The sequence below is a fragment of the Parambassis ranga genome, chromosome 2, assembly GCF_900634625.1.
Source record: "Parambassis ranga chromosome 2, fParRan2.1, whole genome shotgun sequence".
NCBI lineage: Eukaryota > Metazoa > Chordata > Actinopteri > Ambassidae > Parambassis > Parambassis ranga.
This window is the reverse complement of record NC_041023.1, coordinates 15202015-15224552: the sequence shown is the minus strand read 5'-3', so window position 1 is coordinate 15224552 and position 22538 is coordinate 15202015. Positions and strand designations below refer to the sequence as shown.

Sequence of the window (22538 nt, the reverse complement as noted above, 5' to 3'; positions counted from 1 at the left end):
TCAAAGGAGCGATGTAAGAGTCGGCAAAGTGCGAGCGCCTTTGAATGTTAATAGTGTAGATACACACGGTTGCTTTTAAAAACCCATCCTAAGGTCTCAGCGTGAGACACTCTCGCTCCCAGTGCGGGCCTCCCAAGTGTACATGTCAAACGCACTTTGAAGTTCTTAGCAATCTGGGAAAAAAAGTGGCTGTTAGTACCTCAGTAACACCACTGCTGAGTGTGAAAGGAAAACAGGCTGCGAAGAAAAGACTTAAAACAGGGAGGGAGGAAGAGGAGGAAGAGGAGACAGAGGTGGAGCGGATGGAGACTGAGGGGGCATCTGGTCCCAGAATCCCCACCAAGTTGTTTTGATCCTCAGGTATGATGGTAGGGTGTGTGTGTTTGTGTGTGTTTATTTCTTGCATACCACATTCTTACAAAATAACGATTGGGTTCCAGGAAGCAGCTCCATTAATGAGATGATGTTATGCGGGTTGTTAGGATTAAAAATAGTAAACAAGATGACACAAAAACAATACGTGTATCCCATCTCATTGTTATGTGTAAATGCGGAAGAAGAAACGGATGTTCAGACACACATCGGATAGATAAACCATAAGTCCTGAGCAACAGACACTCCCTGAGTGGGATGTTATTTTTACTGAAAGTCCACAAGTCTCTGCAAACATTGGACCAGACTGTCTGTGGGAAACGGCTGCATATATAATCAGATATGTTGTTTTTGTGCACTTTCACACCTATCACATTACATTTTCACACCAACCAAAGACACATTAGCCAAACGTGTTAAATCTTTCAGACAGTTTTCAATTGTCTGAATATGTGGAGGAACCAAAAGTGGGTCATTCTCCACAGAACTCCATGTTAAAATCACCAAAATGCACCAAAGATTTTTTTGACCCTTGGATAATTTGTCACATTTTTTATTAGTTGTAACCACAAAGATGTTGGAAAGATGTAATTTAGTTTATGTTATGTGTCTGATTATATTACCTCACCCCCCATCTCCACCCTTTCTCTCTCTCACTAATCTAGATGTCAGCTGTGGAAACAAAGTCTACCTCTCCAAGTGTGGCTTTCAAATTAAAAGTTAGCCAGCAGATGTCTTTCTCTGTGGCAGCCCGACACTGCTGTCTGTGGGTGTTTTCTCTAACACATTCTGAGTGTGGGAAAAAAGTAACATCTCCTTTTCGCCAAGCTGCCTCATATTTTATCCACTTATCATTTCTCCATCACAGAAATCCAGTTAAACAAGTGTATGCACGCATCACTGGCAGCAGAAGCCTCCCTGTCAGTGGTGGGTCGTGTTTTTTTTTTTGTTTGTTTTTTTGACAAGTTTAGCATTGCTGCTGCTGCATTTTGGGCTTAAATAAATTAGATGTTGTGTTTTTGTGCGGTTGAAAGATTTTTGGCAACACGTTTTGCATCTTTGACTCGGACAAACTCTAAATGATGAATATACATTTTCATCTCCTAAAAGCTCCCTGAACCTCCATGTTTTTGTCCATCTGGATTAATAACCACAGTATTTTTAGAAGTTATTAGGAGTAACTTTAAATCAGCATCACATTTTTTTAATCCAGCATCATAATTTAAAACTGACATTTACAAAGTTCATGCTAGTAGAAAACATTTACTACTCATAAATAAAGTATAGGTTGCGTGCTTTTTCGGTGCTTTGTTGCCACATGCAAAATAAGCAACATTTGAGTTCTTTTTGTTAACCTGGACATGAATAATTATTACTTTTGGACTCTATTTATCTTGTTGTTATTCCAAATATGAGTCTATGACTATTACAATTGAGCATTAGCATGTAGCTCAAAGCTTCACTCCATTTCTCCTTACTAGGTCGCAAATATGTATTGTGTATTTCTTTGATGAGAACGTCAAGTTTCTATATTTATTTTTAGAAAAGTGAGGAAAAAACACTAGAAAGAAATCACATCCTGGCAGTGGCAGCGGTGATGGAAATTGGGTGCATAAACAAATGGCTCTTTTCTTCTTTTCTTCATATTTCGTGTCCCGCCTCCTTCTTGATTTTGGTAAGGCACAATAGAGAGAATTGACTTTGACAAGTGTAAAGTTGAATTGCTTTTGCATGGAAATGCAGATGCACTGCGAGCATGACTGATACCTAAAGTCTGCATTGTGTAGTTAGTAGAGAAAGGGATTATGGGAACACATACAGTGTGGAGGCCACAGAGACACACTTGTTTGCCATCACCTCACTAAAACCGGCACCATGTCACAGCCTGTATGTGTAGATGAATTTTGGAGTGGTTCAGCACAAAGAAGCACAAACAATGGTTACACAACTTTTCAGACAAAGAAGTCAATTGTCCAGGACCAATGCCAGCACAAACAAGTACAAGAGAATCCCACAATTCAGTCTGTTCCACTACATTTTGAAGCTCTGACTCCCGTAAAACCATTACTTTATGTCATTATTTGTGCCGTACAGAAAACAGGTCTTCTTAGAGAGCAGATTTTTTTGTTTCTTTTTTGATGTGAATGAACATTTGGTTCTTTACTTTAGCTCCATCCTGAAGGACAAACATCCCATTTTATCTTGACTACACAAAAACCTGCACACACACACACGTCTCGGAAAAACCTTTTCAATTTGTTTTATTTCGCTCTAGAATAAAGTCTCTGCGGAGTTACCGTGAACTTTGCTCTCCGCTAAAATAAACAAGTCTGCTAGATCAATTTGGACTCCGAGAGGCCAAAGTGGGGCAAGTGTCACACGCTGCCGATAACCCATCTGACGCCCATGCTGTGATCCGGGGCTGAGCCACTTTCACAGATCGACAGCAGAGAACTTCAGGAACAAAAAAAACGACTCTCAGATCAAAAGCGAGGCCATTGCTGAATCAATTTTCAGACAACGACACCCACTGCTGTGTCAGATGGACTCTACAGGCTACATTTTTTGCCGTTACCCCCGGTGCACTTAATGTTTTTGATTATGATTTTTTTCTATCAACAAAACAGAAACCAGCTCCTCCTTAGACAGCCATGCCTCTCATCTTTCCTTAGAATCCATGTAGCTCTCAAACTACTGCTTACTAGTTTTGATTATATGTCTTCCTTTCAGTCTGCCCAATAACATCTTCCTCACACACACAATTGTTGCCCCTGCAAGCGTAATATAATTGGACAAAGATTTGAAATAACAGCATCTCCCAGTGGAGAGATAGTTTTTCTCCTGGCAGCAGTGAATTGATAATCCGCTCTGTAAAATACTCCTGGGGTCCTCGCTCTCATGTGGAGCTGCTGCTGAATTGGTAGAGGCAGCATCACTCAATTCTCCATATCTCACATGGTCTAATCCTAATTGCCGACTGCAGAGCCACAAAACTGAAACATGCCAATAATGCAATTAATTACATCACATGTACTTTAACTTGTTTGTTACAGTATCCACAAACCTTGAGATTTTTATTTCTTTTTACAGCTGTGAGGCTGAAAGTTTTAGTCATGTCTTTTGCATTGATGCAACTCGGCACTGTTTTGACGGCCCAATAATCTCTGCAAAAGATTTCTCCCCTTAGAGAACATATTTATCCTCCCAGCTTCAAGGCTGATTATTTTATTTGACTGAGGAGAAATGAGTGGAAGCACTACATGTGAATTCAGTTGAATGACCACTGCTGGTGAAGTGAAGGAGAAAAAGGGGATGAGTGGGAGGAAGAAGGAGGAGGTGAAAAGACCCAACTGTGGAGATGAGCCAAAAAAGCTCTGCGGTCCATTTCTCCACAGGTGTAATTAGGTGTGCATCTGGAAATCAGCGAGAATAAGGGCACGCAAGCTTGGAGTTGACAGCACTTGATGATGGAGGGTCTGTTGAAGAGTTTGTGAGGAAGCCCCCCCCCACCTCAGCAGAGAGTAGGACAATAAACGGGTAATCTTTTTGCATTGTGAGATGAGATACTGTAGTTAGCCAAGTGACCTTGGCTCTATGTGAGAAGGATATTGCCAGAGGGCTATACGCCTCATGCTGGGAGATATTGCTATTTGGCGCACATATACTGCAGCTGAAGCCCAGCATGAATCGCACCCTGTGTGTAAAAAAAAACCCCACACACACACACATACACGTTTCATGTTGTGTACGGCACTGAACTTTTTTTTGTTTTTAGTATTGTTTCTGGAATGATCATCATTTTCCATCTGTTATTTGTCTCTATACACACAGAACGGACTTTACTGCTGTCTGAGGATTCAACACGAGCCAACCTTAAGTTAATAGTTCATTTAATCTGCCAGGCTAATGTCAGACATGGTAAGACTGCATGCAAACATCGATTCAAAGCCTTGTAATATGTTCTTTTATTGCATATGCTGTACATTCACTTTTTTTATATACTTCCTTACACACAGTCACTGACACAGTCACTGTCTAATGACAAAATAAAATGATGCAAATGCTGACTGTATACCGCCCCCCCCTTTCCCGAGTCATAAAGCGACAATCCTGATGAAGACCACAGAATCTATCTTCCATTCATTGGTAATTAAACATCTCCAGGCTAGCATTTGAGGGGAATTGCTAATGTTCACAATATTGATTGGCCCGTACCCAGGCCTTCTAAGTAACACTGGCAGTGCTGCAGAAAGTGCACTAATCCAATCTTGCCCCCCCCCCCTTTTTTTTTAGTAATTACAAGCTGACATTATTCCCCTACATTAAAATTTCATGACCTGGGGACGAGAGAGCACCACTGAGAGTAAATGAGCCGAGGCTGTCAATCGAGAGATGAAAGGGTCAATCAGATTTTTGAAAAGCAGCCTTCATAGAAAGTTGTGTCGTAATTTAGCCTTCACTAAACATTTCCTTCAATAAATAATGGATTGAACAACGTGTTGTTTTGTTTTGCTTATAAAGGTCAAAAAGTTTGCCAAAAGGAAATGACTTTGTTTTGTATCGGTCACATGTGTGCTTTTCGTCCAATCACAAGCTACAACATGTATTGTGGAATAGAGCCGCCATTACCCCGACGTCTTTCACCTGTGCTTCCTGACAGGCCTGTGGAAGCTGCTTCTGCTGGTTGGTGTCAGACATCAGGCTGAGGCTGTCAGCTTCTTTTGGATCCTGGTAAGTTTACATTCTCTTACAAATAAACTGAGCCTTAATTTTTAAGTATGTAGTACTACTTTAAGTAAGTAGTAGTGTGAATCAGAACCTGTTGCTAATGTATTTATTTCTTTTTCTACTAGCTATGTCTGCACTGGTCTTCTATGCGGATCATCAACTGATGATTTTTTGATTAAGCCTTATTTCTTTAGATTGAAACCACCAAGAGCATGTTTAAAAAATACATTTTCAAAGAGCTCAGTGTGTGCAGAGAGCTTTTATTTGTGGATCCAGCTCCCTCTCTCTGTTCCATAGGGGCCCTATATGTAGAGGCATTTCAGAATAAATGGGGTCAAGGGAGGCAACAAATAATTGACATGGTTTAAAAAAAAACTAATAGAAAAAATTGATTAAATAATTGATTATTAGTTGGCTGCCTCATTGTTTAAATTTATGACACTGTTCATTGACTGTACATAAAGATGGATGACCTGCCTGTATATGTATGCTGCTGCTGAACCAAAACACCCCCCCACTTGTAAATCAACTTTCTGGATATCTTGGTCACTCATGTCAGCAGACATATAGTGTATATCTGAGGACTATGGCTGCTATCCAAGAGGGATTTCCTGTCTTAATCAGTGGTGATCTTAATTGACAGACTAAATATTACGTTTAGCTATTTAGTTCCACTCATTCCTGTTTATAGAGGAGTTTTGCAGGAGTGCCCTTGTGAAGTGAATTGCAGACATTTTCTGTTCAATGGCATGAATGCACAGGGTCAAGAGTACAGCTCTGGTCATGGTATTGCAAACAAAGCTGGTTACCGTTTTAATGTTATGAAATTGTATTCACTGCATTAGCAATAGAGGGAGTGGAGATGGCCGGTCATCAGTCCTGGCCTCCACTAGGTGTGTCCTGGGCTGCCCACGGGGACTCCACCCACTCCGCCATGCGTGGTCAAAGGACACTACAGAAAATATATTATGCCACTTGTACGTTTTTCTTTGCTAAGGAAATGGATGCTATGCTAAATAAACTAGTACATCTGGTCAAACTAAAGAAAACATATGGACATATGGAGTGCCACTGATATTTTGAACACAACATTGTGAACCGCTGTTTGTCCAAAATGCCATCCAATCCTCATTCCATTACAACCACAGATGTTACCAAAGCAAATACCCCCCCCCCCACTCTCTTCACACTCTTCATTCCCATCTGACACCCCTACACACACACACAGACATGCTGCCAGCAGCCGTCATTCCACCGAGCATGTTCAGTTGGCCAGTCAAGTCCCCATCCAGCCAAGTGCCCACCCATCTGTTGAACCTAAGACAGCATGCAAATCTGAACCAGGAAATGTTCTATCAAACGATTAACTTATCTGCATGCAAACACTGGCTCTCAGGGGTCCCAGGGGCCTTTTTTTGGGGGGGGGGGCTGCCACATGGCATGCTACAGAAATGCAGGCATACACGAAAATGTACAGTAACTCAGAACTCACTTTGTAGAAACTGATTTCAGAGCGTTTTTTTATTTTACTCTCTGGGGTGAGTAAAGGTAAGCAGTGGCCTATAGCTGAGGGGATAAATCTGACCAACAGGTCTCTGCACGCCTCAGGCTATTATGGTTGAGTGAACTTTAGCTTGGGTGAGCACACTCTGCTTTAGACTCACTGCAGTTAAGCTGCCAGTCACTTCTATTATCCTATTAGTCAGAGCACTTATGGAAACCAGCTGTAGGGATCCTGTAAGCAAATTTAGAAGGAAAGCACACAGATACAGACATGTGATGGATCAGACATTTAGTAGTAACCCTTCAGGGCACTGTAGTATTATTAGAGTGGTGTATGATATTGGATATTATCATTCAAAGCGTGTCACTTATTCTTAATGTTTAATAGGTCTAATATAAACCCATTGCAATTACAGTAAAAGAAACGGATGAAAGACATTAAATAGCATGATGAGATCAATTCTTTATTGCTATTGAGCCCACGATGAATTCCTGCAGCACTATAGGCTAGCACACGACCTGGTCACGCCTGCCAAACAAACGCATGTGTGTGAGTAAGGATGCTGAGGGGCGTAGCAGTGTTGTGCCCCTCATGGTCAGCAGCGCTCAGGATTGGAAACGCATGCATCTCATTGCAAGTAACGGTTTCCCATACGCGGAGCCAACTGTTCCCAGCCATCCTCCTCCACTTCCTCCGGCTGGTGCTGCTTCGCTGTATATATACATAGAGAGAGAGAGAGACTGGGGAGAAATAACGCATGAATGTGCATGTTGCAGGAGGTGAGTAAACCTCTTCCCGGTGTTTTCAAAGAGGCAGCGGTGCGAGGTTGCCAGTTTGGAGCGCGTTTTCCCCTCAGAGCTGTGGCCGGGCTCGCTTTCTGCCTCTCCGCGGAGCTGCCGCTGCTGCACAAGAGACGCCAGGACCTGGCTCGGTATCGACTTTTAGGTGAGTAACAAAACATAACGCATCTCTTAAACTCTATAAACAGTATCACTTTATATTCTAATTATAGCTTTTAAGCTGAGTACCTTTAACGGAGCGCGCATGCAGGCTTAAAGTCTTAAAGTGCTGCTAACCAGGTGTTGCACTGTAACTTCCTACTGCATAATATGATGATCTGCATCCCTCACCTGCATGTTTTTCTTTACTTAAATATATTTTTTGTATTTTAAAACCCTTCATGTGGAAAACAAGTAATTATAATTCATAATTCGCGTCGGCGCATTTTTAGATCTCAAGCGCTTCTGTGCGTAAATGTCCTCGTTTTGAACGTTTCCAGCCGCCTCCGGCTCACACTGTATTGTCCTGTTGAGAAACTTCGTCTCTTTTTTTTAGGGCTGGTTTGGATTTCTCGGCCTCAGATTCTTTGGTAGGGGGCTGCTGGCAGTGCTTATCTCTCAGACTTGTTTGAAAAAAATGTATATACAGCCTTGAAACAAGCTTGAGCAACTGTTGAATATATGAGAGTGTGTGCAGGAGGGAGATATCCCCCCTCCTGTCCTGGAAGCAGAGACTAAAACAACAATTTCCTCTGACAGAAATCCTTTTAATTTGTTGGGAACATTAATCACTATGTGTTTGCTTGTCGGTGTAATATCTCAGTGTTAGTATAAACTCCTGGTTTATGGGTTATGAGTTCCATAATGATCCCCCCCTCTGTTGTGTATGAGATGTCACCTCATTCACTAATGAAGGTGTCTGTGGCACACCGGTTAATTTTCCTCTCCTTGCCATTATAAATAATAAGCAAGTAGAATACATTAGCTCAGCCACATTCCTCATCACATCTCCAATCAGATTGGATGGTATGACCTTGGGGGGTGGACTGTGCTGCAGTATTTAGAATGGAGGGTGGCAGAGATGGAGATGGGGGTGCTTTGGTGGCATCCATTATTAACGAACCCAATTACATCTGGAAAATGTAGTTGCCATAAGCAATTGCCATTTGCTACACTATATAAGATAGAGGAGCTATTTTGAGAGAAGCGTGCATCGTCTGGATAATTCGGACAGTCTTCAGCGCCACCTCTCTCATCTGTATATACACAAAGAAGTGCGGTTCTTCTGAACGAGGGGTCCTCTGTGGGCTCGTCTTTAACAATGGCGCACGGAAGAGGCAATGAGTCACAGTGAATCACGGCAACTCTCACCAGCTGCCAGCCAGATGAAGACACGCCGCAAGGAAAAGTCTGATGAAACCGCAGTTGCGGTCAGGCTGCCGTTTCCACTTCAAAGCACGCTGCGGCGTACAGAAACGCAAAAGCGGTCCACAAGGGCGCCAAATGGCTCATTCGAAGTTTGTGCGAGTTTCTCTAACAAGCCCACTTCCAGTTTTCAAATCTTTTTTCCTGCAAGGTATTTTCCCTTCAGTCTTTATCTGCTGCAGTGTGAAGGCTGAGTTAAGTCAGCGCAGGCTTTAGTGTAATCAGTTATTCAGCTCTGGCATTCAGACTCTTAGCCCCAGACAGAGGAATCCCCCTGGCTCACCACAGACCCAATCAGACCCCTTTAAGTACACGACTTTACAAGGAGGTCTGGGACCAAGAGTGCCGAGGCTACAGCAAAAATGTTTCCAGCCCCCAGAGCGGTGGTCTGCATGTACAAGTATATTTCACTAATAGTTAGTGTCTTTTAGTGCAGGCCTGTCAGCTCTGTCACACACTGTCTTTTTTCCTTCAAAGTATTCCCCTTGGACTTCTCCTGGGCTTTTTGATTTGCCCTCTGTTTCCACTTACCAGTCCTGGCTATTTTCCAAGAAACACCTCAGCACCAATTCTTTTCTTCCCCCCCTAAAGCATGAGCAGACTTCTTATACTCTCCGCACATGTGGAGAATACATGGTTTCCACAGCGCGTGTCACTTTATTAAGCAGCATCTTACTATATCTTGGCTAAAATGTTGTTCCCTACTTGGGAGGTTATCACGGATGATTACAAAATGACAGTTTAAACACAGCTGCCTCCACAACAACAGAAAGCCATCCTGTGATCGCTGTCGTAATCTCTCCCCAGCGCAATCAGCAACGTCGAGACTACACATCAGTCCTGCAATTAGGCTTGTCAAATTACTGCGCAGCTTTTATCTGCCACTGCTCGTTTGATAATGCTCATTGGCAGGTGCCTTTGGAGGAGTGGAGGAAGGGACTCCACAGCTGATGCATTATGTAAAACCACACCGTATCGTGCGGCAGATGTTTCTCCCTAGCTGCATAACTCCACATCACCATAACATCGTCAGGAGTTTTCCTGCCACTTCTTCGCATGCTCCGACCTTGACTTTCATCTTTTTTTTTTTTTTGTGGTGAACTGTTCTCTCCAAATTGTCCCACCCGCTGTCCTAATCGTTTTCAGTTAGCCTGACATTGTGCTTTCATCCGTCAGGTATCATCATCAATGCTAAGCATCTTCTCTACCTTTTTGTTCTCCTTACAGTCATACTGACAGGGATGCAGCATCTCTGACCTTGTCACACACACACAAAAAGCTTCATCCTTCACTTAAATAGACTCATACATTGACTATCACCGTGCAAAGCTTTGCTCAGGATTAGTGGTTCTTTTTATTTTGTCTTCAGTAGGGTCTTTGCTTGCCAACAGAACAGAAAAAAAAAAAGATTTTGTCAGCGTGCACCACATGCATCCCTTTTTGTAGGTTTATTTGAAGGAAAGGCTAATTGTTATGCCTCCGAGGTCCATTGTTAATTAGAAGTTATCTCGGGCAGCTCTCACATGGTCACTGCTCTAATTGGCAGTCAAAGCTGTGTACCACCTGGCCTAGCCTTTAACACACCAGGTGCTCCCAGCAAAAAACGGCGGCCTTGGCATTATGTGGATACGGCCCCTTAAAAGAAGGCAGACAGAAGAGAGAGAGAGAGAGAGAGAGGCAGGAAAAGTGGCTGAAATGTGTGCGACATGCCAAAATGGTGGCTGTGAAAAAAATAACAACAAAGGTGTATTGCAAGCCAAGTGGCTGAACAAGCGTTTTGAAGCATGGAAACAAGATTCAGAAAAATTAGCGTAACCTTCTGATGCACACGTCGTCACGCGTCACACCTCTTTTGTTTCTCATTTTCTAACACCGTGGGGAGATGTGAGGTGGCTGCACATCAACACTCTGCACACACTGCTCAGGTTTGTTTACCTGTGTAAAAAATACGTTTAGCCCGTGATTATGAACAATAGCAATAAAAAAATGTGTTCCAGCAAACAATCACGTGATACACTCCACATTTGAAAATCAATCAGAGCGAAAGGTTTTCCTGAAACAGAATCCACATTAAGTCTTCACCAAGGAGAAAAGGCAGTGATTTAATCAGAAGATAGCGCAGCTGCTTTTCACAATGAATTGGAAACTCCACACCAGAAAGTCACACAGCAAGCCGAACACTGTCAGGTGGTTGTTCGTCATCTTCACCCATGACCCCCATAAATCTTGACTAACTGGTCCAAGACCACAGGAATCATATTGTTTTGTCCTTACAAAACAGGTGCGACCCTGTGTACGACACAAGCAAACCTCCAGATAAAATGTGCCTTGCATCGCCATGCTCCGGAGGACAAAAGACCTTTGTCTTTCCACACAACAAAGTCAATAGCTTTGTTTTGTCTCGCGGCCCCAGTATCTAAAGTTCACACCAATTCCCATGTGTCACCTCTTTGTGCTTTGATCACAATGGAAATGTGAGATGTAAAGCAGGATTTAGACAGCACACCACATCTTGATGGATAGAGCAGAGAGAAGTGCTGTAGAACTGTGCCGTAACTGTGTTGTGTTATCAGCCTTAGGCAGAATGTGTCGTACAGCAGAGCAGAGGGTGATGTGGATCTGTGTGATTTGTTGTTGTTGCCGTTTATTTTTTCTAGGAACTGTTGTGTTTAGGCCAAGAGCTTTAGCAGCATATGTGTTTTGATGTCAGCTTGCATACAGTATTACAGTGCACATACAGTGTTCAACAACAAGCACGTTCTACATCCGAACAGTAAGAAATAATGCAGATGTCACTTTAAAAATATGTGGAAAATAAGTCATAACTAACAACACAAAGAGCAGACTAATCATAATAAACAGGCCTATCACTGTTGTAATTACCGACAGTAGAATCATTACTTCCCCTAATGCTCCGCTGCAGCCATCGTTAATAACTGTTCATTAATTAAACATAGTATGGAAACAGCAGCTCTGCTCAGAGAAAGGGACTTCTCCTTGACTGGACCACTGAGTTACAGAGTGTAGCTTCATTTTTGCTCTGGAGGTCATTTCAGGAATAATGAGTGGGAGAAATGTAAATACTCCTCTTTGCTTAACCACCGGAGCACTTAGAATACCTGAGACAAGCCAAACTTCAGATTAAGGCTTATAATGAGCTGCTTATTTGAATATACCTTTCAATGCCTGAGTTCAAAAAAGAGACCTTCAGCTATGCCTAAGAACATCTTCTATTTTTTCCATTAATTAATTAATTAATTAAATACTTTAGTTGCATACACAGCTTTATTATTCAGAATAAAATATGTGATGGACACTGTATCTGCTGTAAAAAGATACAGTGGGTACGGAAAGTATTCAGACCCTCTTAATTGTTTTTAACTCTTTGTTATATTGCAGCAATTTGCTAACATCATTTAGGTTCATTTTTCATTTTCCTCATTAACCCTTTCAACCCTGCACTGCACTAATGTAAAAAATACTCATATTGCAAATCAAATCAAACAGGAGAAACTATACTACAAGCACATATGAGTCATATTTACACACATCAAACATAACTCCAACACCATACAAATCAATTATCAGTCATCTACGTACACACAGCACCCTATATTGACCCCATATATAGAAAAACACAGAATTGTTGACATGTTATGTATTAAAAACGAATGTGAAATATGACATGGTCCTAAGTATTCAGAGCCTTTGCTGTGACACTCACATATAGGTGCGTCCATTTCTTCTGATCATCCTTCAGATGGTTCTACACCTTCATCCAGTCCAGCTGTGTTGATGATACTGATTGGACTTGATTAGGAAAGACACACACCTGTCTATATAAGACCTTACAGCTCACAGTGCATGTTAGAGCAAATGAGAACCACTGTACATAAGCATTGGGTGCATGAAGAGCATATAGAATGTGACCACTCAGTCCTACACACAATGTACATACTGCACCAACCAACAAACTGTTGTCAGGAATCAAAGCTCCTCCAGCAATATTGCCTTGTATTTGTTTTTCTCCATATAGTGCAGCTGTTGACATACACCTTCTCTCTAGTCTCTCCTCCACAGTCATTGCTGCTGGCGCAGAGCTCTAATGTGTGGTGGACAGACAGAAGTGGATGGCACTGTGTTACTACCAGCCCAAAATCACTTTTGCAGGTGGCTCAGCAGTCTGGCACATTGCGATCTGTCCCAGTGATGAATGTGTTTTTAAAAAAATATGAAAAGAGCTACAGAGCTGCAGTTTTATATAAAAAAAATTATACCTCATAATAATTATAAGTGCGGTATTCTCTTTTAAGCTCCGTGTGTGTCCAGCAGCACCTGAGGGAAGCATCTGGCTCATTAGCTTCTAAATGTCCCACACTGTGCACTGGCTAATTGCTAACTTTGTCATTAAGAGCCCATTCTCACAGGAAAATAACAGTAGTGGTCAAGGCCAGTGAACTGATTGTAGATAAGAAAATGGCAGAGAAGCTTGTTGTAGATGAGAACAGGGTCAGTGTATTGTGGATTTAACCTGAAGGAGGATTTTCTTGCTGCTTTCAGGCCAGAAAATAAGCTTTTTTTCCCCTCAAACACATAGAATGTTATATATTTTTTATGTTAGAAATATGGATGAAAGCCTCTTTAATGGACAGGCATTACACAGATATTGACATTCTAATTTCAGTCTTAGGAATACAGAAGATATGGCTGAGAACTGATCATTAGTCAGAAACTAACAGCATGCATTTTCTCAAGTTTCTCTTGGTTCTATCCAAGGCAAGTCCTTGAAACACATCAGTTCAGGTGCAGGTCTTCATCAGTGCACCACACACATGCCAGTCAGCTTCTATAATGCTTATGAATAATTACTGTCTTCAATTCAATTCTGTAATCAGAATTGGAGATATATCCGTCTGTAGAAACACCATGGGTATCAGAAGTGTACAGGCTCTTTGTAATTTTCCAGTTTTTATTGCCTTCAAGGCTGAAATGAAAACCTATTAAATCAAACCCGATTTTTTTCATTCTCATTCTGATACGCCGAAGTAACGAGCAAAAGGTAAAGAAATGAGAAGCAGCTAATTTCTGACAATGTGTCGAAAATGGAAAAAGGAAAACGTCGCAGTTATATAACTGTGGACACTCTCTGCTTTGATATTACCCATGAACTTTTTAGATACCTTCTGAAGTCTGGATGTAGGAATTGTTTTTCATTTCTTTGCTCAGTTTTATATATATATATATACACACTCTATTTCAGATCAATCCTCAGTACAAATGTGAAAGTCCAGCATAAAGGCCATCTTTTTGTCTTGCCTGCTGATTTAGCTGTGTGCTCCAGTTTGTTGTCAAGTTGAAGGATGAAATTCTTCTTCGATGTGAGCAGTGTGTTTTTGTACCAGAAGGCAGTAGATTTTCCCTCCAAATAACTCGGTATTCGGAGCCATTCGTCTTCCCGTCCGCTCTGACTAGAGCACCTGTCTGCCTGGTGGCACGATGCCGTTCTTTACAGAAGAATACCAGAGTCATGGCAGATTGGGTACCGATGATGACTGGGGTTTACTTACCCCAAGTCATTTAGCAATTTATGCTGAATGAGAAGGTCTGCAATCACTTGTGTGCCCACTCATTTATTCAGCCACTTCCCCTTGACTGTCCTTGGGGGTCCTTACAGACCATCATTATGACAGTGAACAGCAGCACTACTGAGCTGTTTACTGTGATTGGTGTCTCTGCTATCGTGTGTCCTTGTTAAACTTCTCTTCATTTTTCATTGTGTTTTAAACACATTGCTGGCTTCAGCAAAGACACTTTTTAGATGTATATTTCTGGATTTGGAGAAGTGCAATTTTTGGCTTTAATTGGGACTTCACAAAGTGAACGTCTCTCAACACAGTAAGTGCAAATCTGAAGTGGCGGCTGTTAATTTGTGACATTTCAGCAGCTATAATGAAAACTGTTGCCTGTGAATGTACTCGGCTGTAATTCGTGTTCATAGTGCAAGCAGGCCATACAACAAAGAGCCCGTTCAGACAGCTAGAGTGGGATCGAATCCGGATCGCTTTTATGTCGAATATGTTCAGACCTATTTTCAAATCCAGCTATTGCACGCACATTCACACACACACACACTTGACTCAATCCGGTATCTTTGCTGTCCTTCAAACTAGGTTAGGGGTCACATTTCTGTGTTTTAAGATATTTTTCTAACCCCTTACCCTGTTTCAAACCATCAAACAAAACCTAAGAACGAGGGAAAACACTCAAACCTTGGACTTCTGAGTAAAACCCTCTCGATGGTCTGATTGTTTTGGCTTAATTGGGGTCATGATGAGATGACAGCAGCCAATATGATTGTATTATTGTTCTGTTAATGCAAATGTGACATAATGTTAATAAGGGTTTTTGTGAGGACATGTTGACATGGAGCCTGTTCTCCAGTACATGTTTCTTTTGATAGCAGAAGTAATCATTTTTCATGTCTATTCACTAATTCTGCCCACCTCCACTCTCTCCTTTCCTCTAGACCTTTATGCAGACTTTTGTCAGCCTTTGTACCTCCTGTTACGCAAGCTAATAGAAAAGTCATTTTAAATCATAACACCCTAAGTGTGAATACATTTTGCACCAATGTCGCTATTACACTTTTTGATTTAAGAGGTTGATGAGACTCTTTGTGTCAAATATTGACATTCAGATGTTCCCACAGGGGCATTTTGCTACCTTTTGGGTAGGACCAGATGAGCTGTTGTTGGTCTCTATTCAAAGCTAGGTGGCCTGGTTGCTGACTGTTGACCTGATGAAATTAAAAGTGAATAGGTGTGCTTTATAAAAACTGTCAAAATGTTACTCTGGGAAAATCATATTTGTTGAAGTTGTCACCTTTAAAAGCTGGAAGTTGAGGCCCCCAGGGTGCAGACCTGTGAAGCAGTTTAATTTGTCACACTGTGAAGCTAATGTTAATGTTAACTCAGGGTGCTAAAGTTCAGAGCTGCCAGCAGTGTGGTTAGCTTTCTGCTGTCCCAATCCAAAATCATTTCAGACGTGACTGATCAGCAGGAAATTGTATAGGTGGCCTGGTATTAGCCTACTCACTGATGATTTGCAGCAGTGTTAGATGATATAAGAGTGAGAGAACCACTCAGACAATTCAGTACTGGGGTTCATCCTAAATAAATAGGATGTTACACAAGGGGATGTTAATCATATAATAAAATACAGGGTGTGTGGGATTACATAAAAAATATGATCAGGGTCATAAAACCCACTGTGCTGTGCTCAACGGTCGCACTACGCCCAGTTGCCTAGAAGCACCTATTGTATTGACAACAGGCTGTCATAACACAAGTTAGAGTTTAGTAATTGTGTAATTAACTAACTAACTCGCTGTATAGATACACGAGTAATGCAATGTGGATTCTAACTCAGGAGCAACAGCAGATGTTAGCCGAAGGTCTGTCCTGGACATCAATGAGGGAGTCAGTGTGTGAATCGTGTGTGTGTGTACATACTCTCTTACATATTCTTTGAGTTTGTCATATGTGTCTTTAGTGTTTTTGTTTGAAAAACTTTCTTTGGCTGCTCTGATTTAATGTTCAGGTTTTATATCTAATGGGGTAAGAAGAAAAATTATAAATGAGAGTTAATTATAGTTATTATTGAAAACATGCATTAGGATTTATTCCATTATTCTGGCTCTGTACGTCTCAGCATTGCTTTGTGTGTGTAGAGCCCTGCTATCCTATTGTTTCCCTCAGTATAAAACACATTATTATGTAATAATAACTATTAGCTGTAGTATTAGTTGTTAGTTTGACACCTTAACTATAGTTTATTGAGAAATAGTGAAATGCATTTGAACATTGATATTAATGAACCTCATGCAATGCATTTTAGTTAAGTGTTTTTTTGTTGTCTTATTTATTTGTAACTATTGGAAATAGTCATTTTTATTTGGAAGTTCTACTATTAACAGTGACTTCTGTGTTCACTAGCAGAGGGGCGGCAACTTCTTCCTCCTTCGAGTTAAAAATTCCAAGTTCAAACTGGAGTTTCAAATAATTTGGAGTAGCGGTTGCATCCTCTTGCATAATTAAGATGAACTGGATGTTATTTTTAGGGAGAAGCGGCGTCTGCCTTGCCACCTGACCGCACAGCCCAGAAACCTTGCAAACATGCAAATGAGATGATATATCCGCGGAGCAGGATTCCAGCACACAGTGCACATATATACTGCAGTTGTTAATACTGCTGCTGGCCTCTTTGCCTCCCTGGTGTGCCCATTTCTGCACAGTCATTCATCTCAGATGAAACTTCTGATCGTGGCGAGATTCTGCCGCTACATTATATCCACCCTCTGATCTGATGATTGTGTAGTAGGCTGTACGAACGGGACACTTGTAATTTCTTCTTTTGAGGAGTTTCGTTGTCAGAGTCTTTAGGACCGCTGGTAATTCTGCACGATTCAGCCAGAATGTGGTGAAATGAATGTGTGTAGCCTAATTAGTTACTATATTAATAAATATATATATGTTATTAAAATGATTAATACAAAAGAAGCTGAGAAACTATGAAGTTTTGAGGCTGATTCTTAGAAAGCATTGAAACTTCTCTAACACAGCTTGCTGGTGCTTTACCAGATCTCAAGAGATAACCAGACCGAGGATTGAACCCACCAAGTACGGCTGCTGTACAGCATATCTTCATGTTTTATTAAGAAGCCTCCCTGTATTCTCTGCTGCTCCTGTTTAATGATGACACAACGTTTTCATTGTTTAGCTGTAGTTTTAAGACAGAGTAGATATTCACAGCTATAGCTCCATCAGACTGGAATGAATAAGTATGTGGAGCAGGTATTTTCATTAGGTGGAGTGGCGGCTATGTGGCTGGATCAATTGTTCTACCCCTGGAGCCCCATACACTCACACACAGCCAATTTCCATCTTACAGCGTGTGTAGAGAGCATTATTTTGGAGAGGGTGTTCTACACATGCAACATGGAGATACCATGCTAACATTTTCCTTTTTTGACTCGAAGTATGGGTCATTTCCCCTTCACAGTCCTCATGACACAGTCTTTTGAGTGGTCACTTTGTTTTTCTGCCACATGCAATGTTGGACGGACGTGGAGACAACAAATTGGTGGTTGCATGGATGTCCGTGCAGACGCTTGCATTCAATCTGCGGTGCCACATTTTATGTCCAAATGTCACTCCCACATTAAGTAGTCTAAATATAAATAAATGTGGTCATTGAAGTTATATTACATTTCCTGGATGCACCATGTTGACTCTGATGCAGTCCTAATTGCTTACACAGCACTTTAAATTAGCCTGATCAGATTGAAATGTAAACTTATTTCCATTTTCAGTCCGCCTCCGCTCTGACCACGTTTCCACGGAGCAAACCAATAACAGCAGAAAAGTATATGTGCCTGAATCCACAACAACATTAGCCCCATCCAGCAGCGCCATTGGCAGCAGTAACATTGTTAGTCCTAGAATGCTCATTCGACCAATTGCCTTTTCAACCCAGAAGCCACAGCTTTATAATGCCAGGCGGGCCAGTTAACGGTCAGATTTAAAGTTCTGCGCCAAAACATAACTGGGAAAACAACATGGCAGAGGTTGGAGAAGCATCCACATCCTTTAGTAACAATATAAAATACTCCATCAGTCCTGCTTGAAAAATCCCCACATATGTCATTACATAGTTAACAGTAGAGCATCAGTGTGATTTTTTTTTCTGTGCACACAGAAATTGCCCAGTTTTTCCCTGCTATTGTATAAATTTGTGAAAGTCTTGTTAGGAGGGGTGGTGGATGGTTCAGACCCTTTTCCCAGGACTCCTGGATTTAGTTACCATGGCTATATGTTTATGAGGTGCTTAATGGCCACCCTGAGTGTAACTTCCATGTCATTTTGTACTTGTGGTTGGGGTGAGCTGGTATTAACCCTTTCCACCCCATGCCTGTTTTCAAGGCATCAGCTTGAAAATGGCATGTCCAAAATGATTGACAGTGTGGCAAGTGGGTCAACTTTGATATGAGAGTTTTATTCTGATTGATAATTAATTTGCATGGTGTCGGTGTTATGTTTAATGTGTGTAAATAAGACTTATATGTGCTTGTAGCAGAGTTTCTGCTGTTTAGTTTGATATGCAATATGAGTATTTTTTCCACATTGTTAGTGTAGTGTTGTTGTAGCAGCTGGAGGTGGAGCTAGCACCTGCTATGGCTCAAACCAACAGTTTTATGACCCTTTTTTTCGAAGCAAATCTGCAGACTTGCTCTCTACCACTGCAGCTGCTTGTATAGAAATGTACTTTCAGGTGGACGAGGTTGGTGGACAGCTCAGTTGGAAGTGCAAAGCGGACATCCAGTCAGCAGAGAGATGAATTTGCTGCTGGTGTTACTCCACCTTTGATTCGCTGTTATGCTGGACTCACCAACCGAGCTTCACAGCATGACCGACTCCGTCTCATTTCTTACAACCTGAAGCACAAACTAGCGCCCATGTGGTTTTCAGACTGTGTAGTTTTCATTTTCATTGATCAAACGGCTAAATTCTCCTCTGAAGCTCGTGTCCCAGATGTTGCTATCAAAGCTGAGCCTCAGAAAAAAAAAGAACCCAGGATGTCGGAAATGAGACAGACAGATCTGCTCATCCAGTTAATCAACTGACCCCCACTCCTTAGAAAAAGACTCCTCAAACTTTCCCATCATCCAAGTAAACACACACGGTCTCTTTGTCAGATTAGCTCAATCCAACTCATAGGGGATAGTAATCAGCTTAGAGGATAATACCACTATTATCAAGCTTTTCCTTATCTCCAGTGGCTAGTCATTCTCCTGCACCAACCTCGCCTTTTTCCCTCTGCTATCTCCAAAAATGTGAATTATTGCCTCCTGAGTGCATCAAAAGACTGAATATTTTTGTAGTTATCCACTGTAAGTGACCATGATGAAATCAGGCACAATCATAATCACCAGTCAGAGCCAGTCAGTCCAGCTTTTCCTGACAGTGCAGCGCTAACACTCTCACCTCCCCCTCGTGAAGAGATGTTTTCCCGTTTAAACATGACCTCAGGGTGAGTTATCGTTCCATGACATATAGTAATAACTGTGACAATTAATACATTGACATTGACGGAGTCACGCCTGCATTGACATGCAGGGGATGTATGGAGCCGGCAGGGTGCCACTCAATTATTTTACAACTGCTAGAGAAAGAGGGCTGGAGGGGGGGTGTTATATCTTTGACTTATATAAGTATAGAGATGAAAATCTGACTCAAAAATTGTTGCTGATGGGGATGCCATTGTAATCTCCACGATAACACCAAACTAACAGAGAATACAGAAGAAAGTTTACTCAAACCATATAAGTAACTTAACTATTCCCTTTATTCTGGACCTTTCAATATTAATGCTTAACTTTCAAAATGCACACTAAATGGAGATGTTCATCACCCCACCATATCACCCATTTCTGACATCAGTCTTGTCTTCCTATGGTTAATTTAATTATGAGTTACAGGAGGTGCCTACCTTGTTATTAAAGCTACGACCTTTATTCAGTGTGTCACAGGGGAGAGGCTACATTCTTTAAATGATATATTTATATACGAGTCTGTCACATTTTAAATGCTTTGTCAGGTGCATGTGAAAAATGACAGGCGTCTTTCTTTTTGGCGCTACTGTAGGATGCATGCTAAATATCCCAGCATTCATTGTACGCCAGCAACAGCTGGATTCTTTTTAAACAACAGAACACAGCCAGCTCCACACACTGAAACTCTCATGGCTGAAGAGTTAGAGGCCATTTAATGGACGTTCTCTGTGCAGTAATCAAGAAACAGCACAGCTGATTAATGACAGTGTTTGCAGTGGTCGCTGTCTGATCAATTGGTTCTGAAAAGCCCTAGTCTATTCATGGATCAACTTGAATAACTACACAATAACAGGGATGGTGTACGCTTTCATTAATTATACATCCACACCTTTGGATCATTTAGAGGCTGCATGTGCTGGCATTCTTTATCCGATCCGGGTCTTATTAAATTGTTTCAAATATCCGGTACATGTGGACTCTTCACTCAGCGCACACATGTGCACCCACAATAAACCATCGGCAATGAATGGAGTGACGGTAGCCAATTGGAAAAAACACATTTCTGCACCATAGATGTCTGTTGCAGGATGTTGCCCCAGCTTACTGCTGTATAGTCCACTAAATAGTGTGTTCTCCATCTGAATGAATTACTAAACCCCATATAGTGCACTTAGTTCATCCCACAATGCATCATGAAAATTAGTCTACAACTGATGCTCACTACATGAACATCACGTACCATCATGCATTGTGCTTCATATTTATTTAGCTGGCAGCACTGTGGCACTTTTTAATTATGCAAAAGCAATGACGTAATTAATGCAGCCAAAAAAGTGATGCCAGTAGCATCGGAAAGTGATTTTCATTTTGCTGATGAGCTCACCACATCACATACTGCCCTACAACTAATTCCTAATACAGGAAATGGGCAATAGGAAGTGAGTGGGTGATTTCAGACACAGCCCTGCAGTATTTTATCAAGCTATTATTCAAGTGATTTGTGAGCTTTGAGGTGAGACCATAGTTCCTTCTTGTACTATTATTCACCATTAGTGATAGCCTAATGACATCGAAAGAGCTCTACGCCAAACAAGACTACTGTAATGCTAGCAGTTTGAGCATCATGCTAATGTTTTCTTGTCAAAATAAGTCAAAATGTATCTTCATAGTGGAGCTACAGGTAAATATTCTGTCACAAAATCATTCCTTCTCTGTGGGTAAAACCTAGTAATTTATTCTGTTGCTGTATCTCCTAAAGGGCCAGTTCCACCTATAATCAAGCATTTCAGACTGTTAGGTGTGAGTTGCAGAGTGCCTTTCTCTCCAGTATAATGGAACTAGTTGGTGAACTGAAGAGACATTTCATTTGTGCTTCTGCCACAGTAGTCTTCTTCTTCTTTTCAACCATCCATATTCTCTTTTCCACAAAATGTTGACCTTTTTTTTTAATTAAAACTGAGCTATCATATTGTAACAGTCTATTAGACTGTTGAAATCCTGCTTTGTGCTATGCATCATATGCTGCCTTGACCTTTTTATTTATTTAAATTTAGTATTATTTAAAGCATGCGGATCAGATGCTGCTAATCAATCTAATCAGCACGGAGGGGTTGGGTGTTGAGGCAAGAGGGAGAAATAATCATAATCAAGATTACAACCCCTTCATCTGTGATTTCAGATAACACTGTATATAGAGAAGCTAAAAAAAACCCAACTGATACTAATTGATTGAAATTGATTTTTTTGTTTGTTTGTTTGCTCAGTTACACACACCAGATCAGATGTCTCCAGTATTGCTCTTGCTGTCATAAAAGTGTTATAGTCCATGATGGTTTATTGATCAGGGAATGGGGATGTGCATTTTTTAGTGCCTCCTGGAGCTGTATTAAAAGTTATTGTGAGGAGAAAGAAAAGTAGAAAGACAAACTATTCTTTAAGCAAGTGGAGAGCTACCTCAGAGTGTTCCCTCACAACCAGGCTAAAAACCTTTAAAAGCACACTACATATTACACTGAGGGACAGTTCACTCAGAACATATGAGCCTCAGGAAGGAGCGGCATGCCAAACAGAGAATGCTGATATATTAAATATATAAATATTAAAAACTGCCTTCTCCAGA

The 22538-nt window shown here is 41.2% G+C and overlaps 1 protein-coding gene across 1 annotated transcript in view; it reads left to right on the top strand.

Annotated features, from left to right (window-relative positions):
• The first annotated feature begins 7247 nt into the window (after window positions 1–7247).
• LOC114431889 (CMP-N-acetylneuraminate-beta-galactosamide-alpha-2,3-sialyltransferase 1-like) overlaps window positions 7248–22538 on the top strand; it is a 58912-nt gene continuing 43621 nt past the window's right edge. Inside the window, exon 1 of the mRNA XM_028399564.1 lies at window positions 7248–7549. The gene's annotated coding sequence lies outside the window, so the exon portion shown is untranslated. The remainder of the gene's footprint in view (window positions 7550–22538) is intronic.